This window comes from Onychostoma macrolepis, chromosome 04 (genome assembly GCF_012432095.1).
Source record: "Onychostoma macrolepis isolate SWU-2019 chromosome 04, ASM1243209v1, whole genome shotgun sequence".
Classification (NCBI taxonomy): domain Eukaryota; kingdom Metazoa; phylum Chordata; class Actinopteri; order Cypriniformes; family Cyprinidae; genus Onychostoma; species Onychostoma macrolepis.
This window is the reverse complement of record NC_081158.1, coordinates 3,828,801-3,846,781: the sequence shown is the minus strand read 5'-3', so window position 1 is coordinate 3,846,781 and position 17,981 is coordinate 3,828,801. Positions and strand designations below refer to the sequence as shown.

Sequence of the window (17,981 nt, the reverse complement as noted above, 5' to 3'; positions counted from 1 at the left end):
GTGTTGTCAGACCTTTTGTTGTTCCTGGTTGCATTTGAGTTTCTCTGGTCCTGTTGTTCATCTCCTGTGGATTACTGTTCCTGTCTCTCGCAGATTGTTCTGGATATTTTCCGGGAGGAACACGGCTGACCATTTGTGTACATGCGCTACCAAGAGTGACTGTCGATCTGCACATGTCTTATTTGACTCTTGCCTTCTTCCTTGCTTGGACTCTTCTCAATAAAGGGTTATATTTCACATTCGCTATTGGATCCTCCTTTGTGTCCCTGACACATTTCTAGTATCTGTAAAACCGCATTCTTCCATCTTAGATATACAGTGCCATCCAAAAGTATTGGAACAGTAAAGACAAAATGGCTCTGTTGTCTGTGGAGTCAAGACATTTACAAATATGATTAAAAGATGAATATGAGACAAAACTACAGAACGTCACATTTTATTATTGGGTGATTCAGATGTTTTACCAGCTGAGAAGTTCAGCACTTTTAGAGTTCATCCCTCTATCTGATGTGAGCGTAAGTATTGGAACAGCTGCCTCACAGGTCTTTCTAAGTGATCAGCTGTGTCCTGTTGCATTAATTCTTCAGATATTAAAAGCAGGGAATGTGTCGTATCAGTTATATCCATTACTTCTGTATTCTGAATCTTGCATCCGATGATGACACACACACACCAGGATGAAGACGAGGGAGCTGACTTTGAGAGAAAAGCAAGCAATTTGGATGCTAAAAGAAAAGAGGAAGTCAGTTAGAGCTCTAGCAAAAACAAAGGGCATGAAGAAATCAAGAGTTTGGAAACCACCAGCGACACCAGCAACCAACAACGACCTGATCAGCTGAGAAAACAACAGTAGTTGATGACAGACAAATCATAAAAGCTGTGAAAATGAAAAGACGTGTCTGTAAAATCACCAACAACTTCCAGAAAGCTGGGGTGATGCTCTGACAATCTACTGTCCTCAGGAGACTGACACAGAATTACAGATGCTACACAGCAAGATACAAACCTCTGACCAGCTCCAGAAATAGAAAGGCAAGATTAGAGTTTGCAAAAAAGCACAAAGAGTTTTGAAACTGTGTTTATGGACCGATGAGACAAAGATGAACCTTTGTCGAAGTGATGGGAAAGCAAAAATGTGGAGAAAAAAGGGGAACTGCAATGATCCCAAGCATACAGCCTCATCTGTAAAGCATGGTGGAGGTGGTGTCATGGCATGGGCATGCATGGCTGTCTCTGGAACAGACCTCTCAACTACTGATGACTTAATGTATGATGACAGTAGCAGAATGAATTTGGAAGGGTACAAAACCATCTTGCCTACCAATATTCAAGAAAATGCCACCAGATTCATTGGGAAATGCTTCATATTGCATCATATTGAACGCCAGTTCAGTCAAGGAGTTTATCAGAGCAGAGAAATGGAAAGTGTTGGATTGCCCGAGTCAATCTCCAGATTTAAATCCGATTGAACATGAATTTCAGCAGCTGAAGAGGAGAGTAAAGGCAGAAACTCCCCAAAACAAGCAACAACTGACTGCATTAAAGGCTGGGAAAGTATCTGAAAGGATGAGAGCAAGAGTCTGATGATGTCTATGGGTCACAGACTCACTGCTGTGATTGTGCTCAAGAGATCTGCAACTAAATAATAGCTTTTAATCTTTTATATCTGCCTTATGTTCAACTGTCCCAATACTTATGCGCACATCAATGAGTGGGATGAACTCTAAAAGTGCTGTTCTTCTGAGCTGGTAAAACATGTATGTGTTGAAACGGCTAATAATAAAATGTGACATTCTGTAGTTTTGTCTCATATTCATCTTTTAATCATATTTGCAAATATCTTGACTCCACAGCCAACAGAACAATTTTGTCTTCACTGTTCCAATACTTTTGGAGGGCACTGTATATCTAAACTACGACATATGCTCTCAATAACAAATGCGGAACAGTTAGTTCATGCATTCATGACCTCTCTCTTCCTTCGGCTTGCTCCCTTTTTTAATCAGGGGTCGCCACAGTGGAGTTCATGCATTCATGACCTCAAGGCTAGATTACTGTAATGCTTTACTGGATGGTTGCCCTGCAGCCCTTGCCCTGGTGGTAGATCCTTCTCCTATTTAGCACCTACACTTTGGAACAGTCTTCCTAGCATTGTTTGGGAAGCAGACACACTCTGTCAGTTTAAATCTAGACTAAAAATGCATCTCTTTAATCTGGTTTACACAACTCATTATCAATTTATATTTTCACATCCGTTAAAGGATTGTTAGGCTACATAAATTAGATCAACCGGAACCGGGAACACTTCCAGTAACACACAATGTATTCATTACATCATAAGAAGAATGGCATCTATGCTAATATTTGTCTCTCTGTTTATCACGAGGTTTACCATAGTCAGCCGGATCCGGGCCGTATCCAGCTCAGATGGAGGACCTGCGCCTAAACACGACCACAATGCATCCCTGAAGTGTCAGCTAGATTGTGTCAACTAGATCAGTGTTTCCCAACCACTGTGCCACTAGTGTGCCGTGACAGGTTGTCAGGTGTGCCGTGGAAAATTATCTAAAATTCCATATCTCTATTATATTTCGTTATTATTATTTTAAATCAGTGCTATTGGTCATCGTTATGTCTGTTTGTGGGGTTTACAAATATTTAACCAATGAAAAGCATTCAAAAGAGCTTGTGACTTAACCTCGTAACGCCATTGGATCCTCAAATTGTCAGTCAAACCTCATAACTCCACCCCGCCTCCATTCAGAATGAAGCGCCGCGCAATTTGAAGACAGACGTCTACTTCTTCACAATGCAAGGTTAGCTAAATAAAGTACTGATGTTTGAATAAGAGCAGCGTTTCCTTTACTCAAGAAACGCTGTCTATAAAGGCTAATGTTTTTGTATGTTTAAAGAGCAGTCTGTCTTAGCATTTGCTGTTGTAGCCAATACACTTTTGTACGTTTTAACAGTGGTGGAAAGAGTACTGAAAATTTGTACTTAAGTACAAGTACTGTTACATTGCTGAAATAATACTCAATTACAAGTAAAAGTACTGCCGTCAAAACAGTACTTAAGTAAAAGTACAAATTACTCTTCTCAAAAACTACTCAGAGTACTAGTTACTAGTTACTTTTTGGCCAGCGATATTTAATGATTTTTGTATTCATTCATATCAAAGATCTATGTGGATAATAGCTGCTTTGAACAAAACCCACTTTTAACTTATTAGTAAAGTACATGAATTAGTGGTCATGATAGTTATTTCTAACTTCAATACCTTGAAAAATATCAATATTAAGGTCCCCATGAACCGAACATTGCAACTGACGTCATTGTTGTGATGCATTTTCAAGTGAAACAGAATACTGAATAAAGGGCGGGGTTTTATTGTGGCACACCTCCTCTCCACCTCTTGCTCAGAGCAGATTCACAGTTGATAGGAGTGGTTAAGAATATCTGCTTGTTAAGTCTGACAACACGCTTCACCACTTCTGGGTCCTAACGCTCTGCCAGACACCCCAAGAAAACACCAAACTGTGCTGATATACACCCACGATGTCATGTAATACTGAAAAATTATAATCCGAACCTTTATCTCCATACTGAAATCCCAGATGGCCAGACAGTGATTCAACTAAAATATTAGTGTCTGGGACACTGTGAACACAGAGACTGTAGTGTGCACAGCAATAATTTTATATGCTTAGCTTACATATGTAGTATTAAATAGTGCTCATAAATGGCTGTTGAGATAGTATTCTCAAGTGAAATAAGTAGAGGCTCGGACCCGGAAACAGCAGTCCTTACGTCATGACTTAACAAGAGGATTCTCCCCAAGCTGTCAAACTGACGTCATCAGAGTGGGAACGCCATTCCAGAACGGAAGCAAATTTTCAGTTTTTGATTAAAGATTACGACGGCAGACCATTTTTATTTATTTTTTCTCAGTGTATTGACTTGCACAGTTTAATTGTTCACCACGAGACTAGTAATGTGCACTAAAAAAGTAAGTAGGGTAATTTTTTGATTTCATGACAACTTTAATCATTTTCAATACCATTGGCAAAACTACCACATACTGTATACTGCCATATAGGTATTTTAATATCTCAATTTTTTTTGTCCATCCATTTTTTTCAAGGCAATCATTATGTCAAGCTTTGAGTGGTTTAATCCAAGTCTTCTAAAAAGACACGTTCACTTTATATGATGAACATATTTTCATATAGGCTTTTATTTACATACATATAAACAGTGATCAATTACCTTTACAAAAATCTCAATCTTAAACATTTGCTCATTCTGTGTATTTGTGTCTTTAAAATAGGGTAACTTTGTTGCAAAAGCTTACAGCACAAGAAAGCACGATTTCAAATTTGATTTCAAACTGAATTGAATTTACAAAAAAAGACAAGTACACAGTCAGTAATAAAATTATAAAACAAATGACCTCAATTTAGTTGAGGTATTTGAAATATGACAACAATTAATTTTTTTAAGCAGTGATTTAAAAGCCATTTAATGTTATTTATTTTGATAAATGGCTTTGTACAGACATTACAGGTCAATGTAGTGATGCAGTTAGGCAGACTAGGATATTTATATGTACAAATCAGACAAATATCCCATTCCAAAACATTTCTAGCATAAATTTACATTGTAAAGAAATTAAAGTTCTATCTTTGATTGTTGAAAGACTTTCTGGTGCATTTCACTTACAGCCAATAAAATTTCCAGCATTTCCATCAGTCAGGCCTGGATCTATTCTGATTGGTTGATAACCTTTCACAAAGTTTAATCCAGGAGTAAAGATAAATAATTTCTACTTTAAAAGCACGGAGAGATCGCGATTGCACACAGTCTGCGCGCAAGCAATATCGGAGTGAGAGGACAGGCAGTGCATTTGTATAAGTCAGGCCTATTTGAGAGCTCACATCCAGTTTTCTGCGATTACATGACGTTCTCATGTTACAATAAAGCGCTTGCTACATTTGCGCGGGAATGATTAAAACTATGCGGAATACCTGCAATCCCGCGCGGACATTCAGACCCTGTAACTGACAGGAGGCGGATGCGTGTCAAACTCGCTGTCGGAGAGGAGAGAGACGCAGCGTGTATCAGTGTATAGACGGTAGATACTGTGGAGAATGAGTAATGGAACCGTGTCAGATATTTCATTATCGGTATCAAAATATAGATATTTAGGATAACACTACCATGTCATTTTGAGTCCATAAGTTACACTGAGCTCCCTCACTGTCCGATCAGCTCCTTCAAAACCTGCTGCAGCGGCGGCTTTTATCAGGGCTTTTATTGGTCCGTTTACGATCAGATATCTTTATTGGCTACTGAAGTGCCGACAAAGGTTTCAAATTGTGGGCGTACTCAGTAACGAACTATGATTTAAAAGTAACGAAGTAGATTATTTTACTAAATTTGTACTTAAGTACAAGTAAAAGTACAGCTTTAAAAATATACTCAAAAAAGTACAAGTACCCGAAAAAATTACATAATTACAGTAACGTGAGTAGTTGTAATTCGTTATCTCCACCACTGCGTTTTAAATATCCTGTGCATAGCGGTTCGTCTTTTATATTGTGAGATTTTGGTCAAATGTATTAAACAACAAGAGAAACTGAGTGCCCATATAGCTACAATAGACTTTAAACCTGCAAACTAATGAAAACGTGATGCTATTTATTTACTACCTCAGATGCGGCTGTTCTAATGATGGACAAAACACAGATCTCGTCAAAAACCCTGTTAACTCCATTTGAGTATGATTTTAAGAAATTAAGTGCAAGTGTCTGATCCTATATAAAGCCAAAATACCAACTCTGAAGGCGCAGTGTTTAATTATTGGGGGGAAAAAAAACTTTATTTTCCCATTTATTGACTGACAAGTCTCCAGTCCCCATATTGGGAGAAATCGGAAGAGCAGAGGCGTTGTGTGTGCTGTGTGAACATGATGTTACTGTAGTTCTAGATTAAGTCAAGTCAAGTCACCTTTATTTATATAGCACTTTTAACAATACAGATTGTGTCAAAGCACTTAACAATATCAAATTGGAGGATAGAGTGTCAGTAATGTATAATTAAATGTGAATGTGCATTAATTCATCCCACTCGCAAAAAAAAAAAAAAAAGATTTAGTATTCATCAAAATGTATTAAAACAGTGAAATGCAAACTCAGAATATGACGTAAACCTGCAGTAATTAAATGTTAAATAACACAAATGTATCTAATCTCATTTTATTAACCAATGTCTTTGCTGCTGACCTTTGATGATCCAGTTCAATCATACTAATAAGCAAAAATGACTTTAGATAAACTAACAATTGTGCTTCATTGTTTTTTTATTGCTGAAGAGTGTTGAACCTTCTTCTCCTGCGTTCTACTGTACAGACGTGAATTTACTTTTCCTTCAGCCTGAGGTTTATTCATTACACTTTTTGGTGTGAAAGGGCTTTTACATTCGCTATAAATAGAACTTCTTGTATTAAAAACAATCAAGCCCTGCTCATATTTAAAAAGTAACGCAAAAGTACTTTTTACTTTACTTTTTACTTTACTTTTTTAGGGAGTAACGCAATATTGTAATGCATTACTTTTAAAAGTAACTTTCCCCAACACTGGTGGTGTGCCATGGGATTTTTTACATATCAAAACTGTGCTGCGGCAGAAAAAAGGTTGGGAAACACTGAACTAGATCCTCAACAAAACTGTTTCCATACCGGCGTGATGAATCTGATCTTCAACCAGACGGAACTGGATTAAATACTGTTGCGATCCCATTCTGATTTATGACCCGTAAGGTTGCCTGCACCAAAAGCATGCACTGTTCGTTGTTGGCCAGAGGAGAACTGGCCCCCCAACTGAGCCTGGTTTCTCCCAAGTTTTTTAAATTTATTTTCCATTTTGTCACCTGTTGGAGTTTGGGTTCCATGCTGCTGTTGCCTCTGGCTTGCTTAGTTGGGGACACTTGATATTCAACAATGTTTTTGATCTGCCTGCGTTGACACCATTTTATGAGAACTGAGCTGAGCTGAGCTGGACGATGACATCTCTGTTTTCTCCAGAGCCGATGTATAGATGAATTAACTAAATTAATAACTATTGATTTTTACAATGGAAATCAATCAATACTGAACTTACTTAAGCTGGACAATGACACCATTTTCTTCTAGAGCTGCATGCAGCCAAAATTATTTTCCTATTATCACAGTAAAGCTCTTTGACACAATCTGCATTGTAAAAAGCGCTATATAAATAAAGGTGACTTGACTTGTGGCTATTCATCACATGGCTGCCTTCAATAAGACGACACACAAGACCAAAATGTATTTCTCTTTCTCACTCGCTGCATTAATAACTCCCTCAACATCAGCCACGTCCTGTTCTGTATTTCCATACACATCCAAGTTCTTGCTGAAGGTGAATGGAGATCACAAACAAACTGGCTCAATCATTTATAGAAGAAATGAAAGAGAAACGCTCTGTACGAACGAACCTCAAGGAGTGTTTGCATGTACTTTCTATATACCTGACATCTGGGTTGGAGATTCCACTCATCAATTTCTCATTGCCCTTTATTTCAATGATCAGAATGTGATTGGTCTCCCAAGTTCAACCCCTAGTGTCACGTCATCGACACAACGTCGAGTAACGTTGATTATATGAACACTCCATGATATCTGTATGGTCATGCACACTCAGTTTCTCTTTTTTTCCCATGACAATGTGAGTCATTTGCTCTAGATCACTTGAAACAATGTTCCTGAAAATATATTAGCATTTATAAAAAGGAAAATACTCCCCTTTCCCCGTCGCTTTTTGCTTTGGCGATAGAGCCGCTGGCTCAGGCAATTAGAGGAGAGACGACCATGTTTGGGGTGTCGGTAGGTGCTAAAGAGCATAAAATCTCCCTTTATGCTGATGATATTCTGCTTTTTCTTTCAAATTTTAATTTTCAGTGCCAAGTTTAGAGCTTAGAGCTTATTGGTCAAAAGTTGTTATTTGTATGAGCCGTATGTTTGGGCTTGAGCTTCTTGGACCCCTTGTCTTTGATTTTAGGTCTCCCAGTTGGACACTTGCTGAACAAAATCAACAGTCGTCTATTTGACATTCTTGCCTTTGCTGCCAGAAAAAAATATTTAGTTAACTTGGATCAGAGACGAACCCCGACGAACACCCATCCTTGAAAGGATGGCACAAGATTATTAGGGAAATGATTCCCTTAGAATTTGTAACTTGTGTCACTCATATGTCTACTGAAGCTTTTTCTCAAGTTTGGACTCCATACCTCGGTTTTATCGATGTTTCTTTAAGTAATATTTTGAGTTTTGCACTATTTATTTATTTATTTATTTATTATTATTATTTTATTTATTTATTTATTCATTCATTCATTCATTTTTGTTACTAGCATTGTAAAAAGATGGGCATTGTTTGTTAGTTGGTTTGGTTATGTTAATGTTATAAGTGGTTGAAATGTTGATAAAAATGATGCAATAAAAAAAATACTGAAAATGTAATGACAAAAGACGCGAGTCATGCTTGGCCTTGAAAGACTTGAGACTTGACTTTGACCTTTTATCATGGACTTCAGAGGATGTCTGAAGAATTAAAACAATCAATTAAATGTATCAATAACCGACTGGCTTTCATTCTCCTATAAAACAGCATGAAAGATTCATGATTAAACCAATTCATTCCTTGCAAAGTCACTGCTGGCTTCTTACGGAGAAGATTCATTATTCTGGAAGGACAGCAAGTGAGGTTTTTTATTGTGAATTTTTCTTGTGAATTTTTGATATTTTGAAAATGTAAAATATGGAAATAAAAAAAGTAAAAGTTCTTAAATTCTTAAAGGGTTAGTTCATCCAGAAAGGAAAATTCTGTCATTAATTACTCCTGTTGTTCCAAACCCGTAAGACCTTTGTCAGTCTGCGAAATTGCTGAATAAAGTCATTATTATTTATTTTATTATTATTATTTTTTTGCACAAAAAGTATTCCCGTTGCTTCATAAAATTAAGGTTGAACTAATGGAGTCACATGGAGGACTCTAATGATGTATTAACTAGGGATGGGCATTTTTGTCAATTTTTCATTTCAAGTACTGATAGGTCTCAAAAAAATGAGTACTCAAGGGCGGGGCATGTCTGTCATGGCTATAATGAAAAATCTTTAATTACAACACTGTTATAAAAATTTATGTTGACATAAAAATATGCAATATGTCTAGAAAATAACACTGCTGGATTATAAATAATGCATTAAAGTTTTTGAGAAAGAATCTAAAAGAAACTGAATGAGGTGAAGCTGAATGAACACCAGTAAACTGATGTAGAGGTCTGCATTCCCGCAGCTCTCCCAGGCAAGTGATCTGCGACAAGAACTTTACTCATTCATATGTATCGGTCAGGTCGGAAAGAAAATCATTCAAAGTGGATAGCGGGTGAACAGAGTGAATTTAAGCGGGAGCGAGCGGGTGGAATAGAACCTAGTGAAATCCTGCGCAAACCTCTAAACTGACACCCTTTCTATTAATCAGATACACAACATAAACATAATATTTCAAATTGCATGAAAGAAAATAAATGCACTAACTGCTAGCCAGATTGAGTTACTCCCGTTGTGGATACGTTTTTCCTCATAACAACATGATTTAAAAATTCGGGCAACTGAAGCACAAAGAATTCACAACACTCTATTACAATAATGTCCCCATGTGATACAGTTATGTGACATATTGGTGCTGCACATCTTGCAATTGACTACTTTCATTTACTTTATCGAGCTGAAGCCAGACATCACTGCCTGTTTTTTTAAGTGATTTTCTCAGTTCTCCAGTCTGGACGTCAGACCGCATGCTCTCACTAACCAATTTGACCTCAAAATGCCGCTATAACCAATCAATAAATGTATTTAAACAACCTCACAAGATCATCGCTTGACATGATCGCTTTTGATGGTGTGGCGCAGTGGGCTATACCACTGACTGATGGTTTAAAGGTTGCTGGTTCGATCACCACTACCGACACCATTCTGTCCTTGAGCGAGGCACTTAACCCCATTGCTCCAGGGGTTGTCCCTGTAAAGAGTACTGTAAGTCGCTTTGGATAAAAGCGTCAGCCAAGTGTATCCCCTCGCCACCCTCAGCATCGGCGAGTGTTATCCGGGCCGAGTGTGGCCCGCAGCTCTCGCACATGTGTTTGTGATGCGGCTGTAAAGCACTGGCCTGATTCCTGTTCACCGTAACTGGCCCGAGTCTGGCTGTAGAGTCCGGGCCACGTCTGGAAATGACTCGGCTTGGTTCAGTCGTAGATGGTTACATTAATATAGCAATAATTATCATAAAACTGTTTTAAACTTGACTTAAGACCTTTACAGTATTTTATCAAGTTAACTACACGTTTAATATTGTGAATATAAAAAACATAAAAAAACAATATTAAAAGTGCTTTATACAGAACATCTAATATTTATAACAATAGCAAATCTATTTATGTAACGCAGCAGGTCATGTTTGTGCGGTTTGGATGCAAACAAAACAATGGATTATTTACCAAGAGATATGCATGTATGGACTCATTTCGATAAAATAATTCTGGTAAGCATCGTTGAGCATTTATTTTGAGTATTTTACTAGCGCAGGTGCTCATAAGCTCATAAAGGAACTTGCAAAAGTTCACCTCACGTGCGAGACTGCAGCGAACGCGGCTTTCTTGCTTTGCCCTAAACGTAAGTTAAAAATAACTCTTTTTCATCTTTGACCTAAGTATTGTTGTGTGGGTCTAGAGTGTTTATGCTACAGCAAACTTTGACGAGCAATGGTGTGCAAATGGACGAGGAAGATTGAGGAGGATGATGGCGGTCCAGCATGTACAAAGAGAAAGGTTTGTTTGTATTTTTAGCTTCCAAATCCTTATTTTTGTAAATGCAATTGCAATAAGCAAACGTTGCCCCCATATTTCTTAAAGGACGTGAGAGTGAAGATGATTTGTTTTAGTGTGTATATAAGGTCGTTGTTTTCAAATAACCTCAACTGAATACATAAGCTAATAAGCTAGTTTCAGTTATTTTTATGACGAGAATGTACTGCAGTCATATATACATCAGCATGTCTGAGATCATCTGCAATAGCTCTGTCCTGCTTTTACTGCTGCTAAATGTAAGCAGACTGTACATGCAGATGCTCATCTCTGCCCAAACACAAACACAGCATCGCAGTTCATCACTTATGTTGCTACTTTAATTGCTTCTTTACTCAGCATGTAGAGACACAAAGGAGTAACTGATTATTTCTCTTAACATGCCACACATTTATTTTAATATTTCCATGTTTTGTAGTAAACAGGAGAAGTGTCATTGCTGAAGGAATGGCAGACATTACTCAGACACCTGTGAACACAGAGCAGTGCTTGGAGTCCAAGACAATGGACATCATCTTTGTTATACTTCTCTGACTGGACTTGCGAGGAGCATTAGAGCCAATGAGAAAGTAAGTTCAAGTAAAATGTCTGCATTGACCATTTCCCCATGTTTTTTCCTCAATAACTGGGGGGAATATTAACTGAAGAGACCTACTGATCAACAGCAAACTTTGGATCTACTGAATGTGTATTTTTCAAGCATTTTATTGCAGCGTTCACTGTTATTTTTCTGCATAGCGATGACTGGTGAAAAGTGTTTATTAATTTACTTCAATGTATTTTGACATTGCTTTATTTGAACATCAGTTTACACTAACATAACAATAATTAAGAATAACACCAACTGAATAAATAAAAAAACATGGACAACCAATACCATAGTTCAAAGCAGAAAAAGACAGTAATTAAAAAAAGGGGAAAAAGAAAAAGAAAGAAGAGGGCATTACACAAATTAATCAAATTTACACATTGAATACAGTAAAGAATTTGTAGGCTGTGCAAATTGTACGTTTTGAGAGCTTTTTTTGTTAGGCGATTGTGAAATTGTAAGTAAAAAATGATTTATTTCTAAGAATACTACAAAAACATAAGTTTACAATTCGAAATTTTACATTTATGAATATAAAATTTATATAGAAAGCGAATTAGGTTTATAATAAAGCAGGCATTTGAATCCACTTTTAGTGTTAAAATCAGATCCAATATTTTCTTAAGAAAATGTTTGATGGTAAATATTATGGTGTAATTTAAAAGTTTTATCTTTTATTTTGTTAGTGAGGAAAAATCTTTGTTGCATGGACCATATATTTTTCCAATTTAAATGATCAAAATGGTTGTTCCAATATGAAACTGTAGGATGGGCAGAGATTAGGAATGTTCTCAAGGAATAGAGTTCTTATTTTATAATTTCTTCCTTTTTCCCCCTGAAACATATTTCACCAACAGGCGTGTTTACAGGTTGAGGAAAGGGAACTGTTCCTAAAGATAGAGTATAATTTTTGAAAAGCATGCAAATGCTTATGCTTATGGCCATATGCCATATCACATCCATAACAGTGGCAAACTCTTTATGAGTTACATGTATATTATATTCTGAAAGAAATTCTGTATACCTAAAAAGCAGACCATCCTTGTTAAAGAGCTGACTAACACGAAATATTCCGTTACTGAACCACTGATTATACAACAAAGATTTATTCTTAAATAAAATATTCCTATTGTTCCATATGTAACACCGGTGGGGAGAAAAGTTATGTGATGAGTCTTCTAAGAACAGAGCAGTGTCATCCACTAACTGAGTTATAATTACCTTGGTATTTCCAATACTGATGCCTTTTAGATGGCTTGTTCTGATATATGAACTTAGAAATTGTGTTTCAAGAAAAGATAGGGAGAGACTGGACATCCCTGTCGAACACCTTGATTTTATACAAATCTGGGAGAGGTACTATTACTGAACTTAATTGATCTATTACTGTTCAACATTTTAATCATATTACAAAAGGGGTCACCAAAGCCAATTCTATGCAGAAATTCATGTTCTAGCATATCAAACGCTTTATAATAGTCTAAAAAATAAAATAAAGCTTTCGTTCTGAGGTAAATGTGAATAGTCTAACATATCTAATATTAAACATATGTTTTTCAAAATATGTCTGTTAAGCAGAAATCCTGACTGTGTTTCATCAATAATGGAGTTTAAAACACATTTTAGTCTTATAGCCAGAACTAATGCTATTATTTTGTAGTCATTATTTTAGTAAGGAGACTGGGCGCCAATTGTCCATGAGAAAGGGATCATGGTTTGGCTTTGGGATTAGGGTAATGATTCCCTGATATAAGGTGGGGGGAAGAAATGTTTTCTCTGTGCTTTCTCTAAAAACGTTTAATAGAAAAAGTGCTACTTTTTTTCTAAATGTATAAAACTCTGAGGAGAGTCCAGAGATTTTCCATTTTTTAACACATTAATTGCACTAACAAATTCTTTCAAGGTAATAGGGCTGTCACAAAAGGCTTTATCTGCCATATTCAACTGCTGTACATTCTGGAGTGACTCAAAAAATCATTTGTATCTTAGTAGCAAAATTTGCATGCATACAACTCACTGTAAAATTTAGCGCAAAATTTTCCGATAATTTTCTGATCTTCACTTAGTGTTCCATCAATTATATTATTATTTTTTGGCTTGCTTCTTTTCTAATCTAGTTTTGCTCTCCTTCCTCAAACCATTTTCTGTGTGATCGTATGTAGGCTCCTTCAGCTTTATCTATATATATATATATATTTTATTTAATCGCTGTTGCTGTTTAGCAAGTTCAGCTTTTTCAGAGTCAGTAATATCTTATAATATCTTTTTTATGAACATTTTTTTTTAATTTATGCGCATCTTGCCGTTTCCATCCAGTGTTTTTTAAGCAATATTCCAAAATGCACATAAAATAGTTGGATGGAAACATAAGCAGTGTTAATCTAATAAACCATACAAGTCTTCATCGTCGGGGTACTCTTTAACAGGGTGGACATATTTGGTTGTCCATTTCATTAATTTTGTTACATAAATGCTTACATTTATTTAACTGAGCCTGACCAAAATTATTTTTTAAATATTTTACTTTTTACATCTCCTTATCATGATTACATAAGAAGTGATTTTCAAAATGTTATGATGTCCAAAAGGCACCGAATACCAGGAATGACCCATTTCCACCTCGGGTGTGTCATCAGTTTTTCCTTACATATTTCTGTTTCACAATATTATTCCATATACTGTATATGTTATTACATATGTTATTTTCGTATGTATACAATATATCATTCTTACCTTGTTTAATCTGAAGATCTGTAGTCTGTGCTGTAATGCAGCTCGATCTCAGTTCGCTGCTCTTCTGATCCGGTTCTGACTGGTTTGAAAACTGCAGCAGAGCTTTATATTACAGCAGCACTTTCACTTTCAATATGACAATATGAGTGTTGGGCAGTACCCTTACGAAAATTAACCATGGTTTTTTTGTAGCAACCATGGTTAAACTATGGTTTTAGTAGTAAAACCATAGTAACTACAAAATGAACCATGGTTTTACCACAGTAACCATAGTTAAACTATGTTTTTTGTAGTAAAACCACAGTAACTACATAATAAACCATGGTTTAACTATGGTTTTAGTAGTAAAACCATAGTAACTACATAATAAACCATGGTTTAACTATGGTTTTAGTAGTAAAACCATAGTAACTACGAAATTAATCATGGTTTTACTGCAGTAAGCATGATTTATCTGTAGTTTTTGTAGAAAACCATAGTAATTGCAAAATGAACTATGGTTTACCACAGCATCTGCAGTAGAACCATTACAAAATATCCCATGGTTTTTCAACAGTATTAACTACAGATTTAGTTATTTCTTACTATTAAAAAAAAAATAGGGCTCAATAAAATAATCATAATTAATCTCATGATTTCTGAAAATGAAACAATCAAATTTGGCAAATGTGTTGTCAGTTATTACAAAAAATACATTCCTAAAAAATGGTTCTTTGGCAGGGTGTATGGTTCTGTCACGAATCCAATCTGCACTTCCATTCACCCTCCACCAGAGGTCACTCACTCACCACATGGACTTCACACCATACATGACTCTGGACTCCATTTCCCATCATTCATTGCACTGATTGCACACACAGCTGATTGCACTAATCACACGCACACCTGATCCCACGCTCATACTGATCACACACGCTTTATAAGCCCTGGACCTTCTCTGCCTCACTGCCGAGTATTGTTTACGGTTACCCCTTGTTAGTGTCTTAGTCTTGCCTGTTCGCCCGTGTTTGTCGCTAGCCTGTGTTCCCTGGATTAACCCTTGCCTTGCCATTTGGATATTGTTTGCACCCCTATTGGACTCTAGCCCGTTTTCCTGGATCATCTCTCTGCCTAGCCCCTCTGGATATTGTTTGCCGATCGTCGACCTTCGCTTGTCTTAGGATTGCTCTTTGTCTTGTCCCTGCCATACCTGTTTGCCATTGCTCGACCCTGCCTGTACGACCACGTCTCTGCCTTTCAATAAAGTCTGCAAATGGATCCGCACGCCTCTCGTCTTGTCAGCCCCGTAACAGAATACTCGGCCTCACGAGGATCCAGCAGCTTTTCCAGCAATGGACCCTGGTCAGGTATGGACACAATTAGTCTATTGTTTGCCCTTAAACAAGGCCCGCGGTCATTGGAGAACCATGTTAGAGAGTTTTTAGCTTTCTCTCATTATTCAGATTTACCGGACATAATCCTGATTGAGATTTTTTGTGATGGCATTAATCAGCCTCTGCAATCTCAGCTCAGACGCGAGGGTCCGCGTTCATCACTGAGTTGTTTTTTGGACTATGCATTATTGACTGTTGGTTCAGTGTTCACTGTGGGTATCGCAGAAGAATGCGACACAGCACGCCCTCATGTAATGGCAGCTACACTAGAACTCGAGCACAAAATGGCGGCCACAACAACACCCCGTCATATCATTGCTGCCATTCCTGAGCCAAGTCAAGTCATAGTCGGTCTTCACGAGTCAAGCCAAGTCAAAGCTGATCTTCACGAGTCAAGCCAAGTCAAAGCTGATCTTCACAAGTCAAGCCAAGTCAAAGCTGATCTTCACAAGCTAAGTCAATTCACCATTGATCGTCACGAATCAAGCCAAGTCAAAGTTGATCGTCATGAGTCTAGCCAAGTCACAGCTTCTCTTCGTGAGTCAGGCCAATTCACAGCTTCTCTTCACGAATCAAGCCAAGACACAGCTGATCTTCACAAGCTAAGTCAAGTCAGAGCTGATCTTCACGAGCTAAGCCAAGTCAGAGCTGATCTTCACGAGCTAAGCCAAGTCAGAGCTGATCTTCACGAGCTAAGCCAAGTCAGAGCTGATCTTCACGAGCTAAGTCAAGGTTGATGTCAGAGAGTCAAGCCAAGTCACAGTTGGTCGTCATCAACCGAGTCACATCTCAGCTGACCCCCTAAGGTCAAGTCACCTCTCAGCTGTTCACGTCTCCGCTGCTCGCCCAGAGTCACCGCAGCACGTCTCCGCTGCTCGCCCAGAGTCACCGCAGCACGTCTCCGCTGCTCGCCCAGAGTCACCGCAGCACGTCTCCGCTGCTCGCCCAGAGTCACCGCAGCACGTCTCCGCTGCTCGCCCAGAGTCACCGCAGCACGACACAGCTGCCCACGTCTCAGCTGATCTCCTAAAGTCCAGTCACGTCTCAGCTGATCTCCTAAAGTCCAGTCACGTCTCAGCTGACCTTCCAGAGTCACAGCGTCACGTCTCCGCTGACCTTCCAGAGTCACAGCGTCACGTCTCCGCTGACCTTCCAGAGTCACAGCGTCACGTCTCCGCTGACCTTCCAGAGTCGGGTCACGTCCGGGCTGACACACTCAGATCATCAAGGTCAGTCTCCCATTATCCTGATTTGATGTCTAGTTTGAGGGATGTACCGCTGGTGTCTGCACGCGCAGCTGGGATCCCCAAACCCACTCACTCTAACTCTCCTGTTCTTTTGCATATTCCCCTGTCCGAAGCGCTTCCCCTGATGGGAGTCGCTTTATGTTGCGTTTGGGCTGCGTACACCACCGCAGAACTGCCCGAGGTGGCGGCACATGCTGCAGAACCTCCCGAAGCGGCGGGGCTCACCTCAGCCTCTTGTATGGTGGTGGCGCCCTGCAATGTTCTCTCGGTCTGTCGAGTTGCGGTCGAGGAGACTGCTACCGCTGTAGAACTTCCAGAGGTGGCGGCAATCACTGCAGAACCTCCGGAGGTGTCAGTGGTATTCACTCACCAATTCTCGTCTTGCTCTGTCACGGCTATGGAGGCCGTCAATGAACTCTCGTTCTGTCCTGTCACGGCTAGAGAGGCCGTCAATGAACTCTCGTCCTGTCCTGTCACGGCTAGAGAGGCCGTCAATGAACTCTCGTCCTGTCCTGTCACGGCTATGGAGGCCGTCAATGAACTCTCGTTCTGTCCTGTCACGGCTATGGAGGCCGCCAATGAACTCTCGTCCTGTCCTGTCACGGCTATGGAGGCCGTCAATGAACTCTCGTCCTGTCCTGTCACGGCTATGGAGGCCGTCAATGAACTCTCGTTCTGTCCTGTCACGGCTATGGAGGTCGTCAATGAACTCTCGTCCTGTCCAGTCACGGCTATGAAGGCCGTCAATGAACTTTCTGTGTTCCCCACCTCAGTCCTTGTGTCTGTGCATGTTCTGTCTCCTCCTTATGTCTCCATTCTCCCTAGGTCCCAGGCTCTGCTGTGGGTTCCTGATCCGTTGTGGTGGGCTCCTGCTCTATCTGCGCCACCGTGGTGGTCTTCAGGTCCGTCTGCTCTGCTCTGGTGGTCTTCTGTTCCACCTGCTCCGCTGTGGTGGTCCACTATCTGGCTCTGGTGGTCTTCTGCGCCGCCCTGGTGGGCTCAAGTCCCGTCTGGTCCGCCCTGGTGGGCCCAAGTCCCGTCTGGTCCGCCCTGGTGGGCTCAACCTCCGTCTGGTCCGCCCTGGTGGGCTCAACCTCCGTC

At 39.2% G+C, this 17,981-nt stretch overlaps 1 protein-coding gene across 4 annotated transcripts in view; it reads right to left on the bottom strand.

The window, feature by feature from the left end:
• Positions 1-14,366, bottom strand: part of LOC131538365 (uncharacterized) — a 37,116-nt gene extending 22,750 nt beyond the window's left edge. The window contains exons 1-3 of one of the 4 annotated variants that reach the window (XM_058772211.1): positions 14,261-14,366; positions 465-725; positions 13-366 (exon numbers count right to left, since the gene is read on the bottom strand). The gene's annotated coding sequence lies outside the window, so the exon portion shown is untranslated. Of the gene's footprint in view, positions 1-12; positions 367-464; positions 1,664-14,260 lie in introns of those variants that run through there. The other 3 variants (XM_058772210.1, XM_058772209.1, XM_058772204.1) reach the window with 3 other exon arrangements.
• Positions 14,367-17,981: the final 3,615 nt, after the last annotated feature.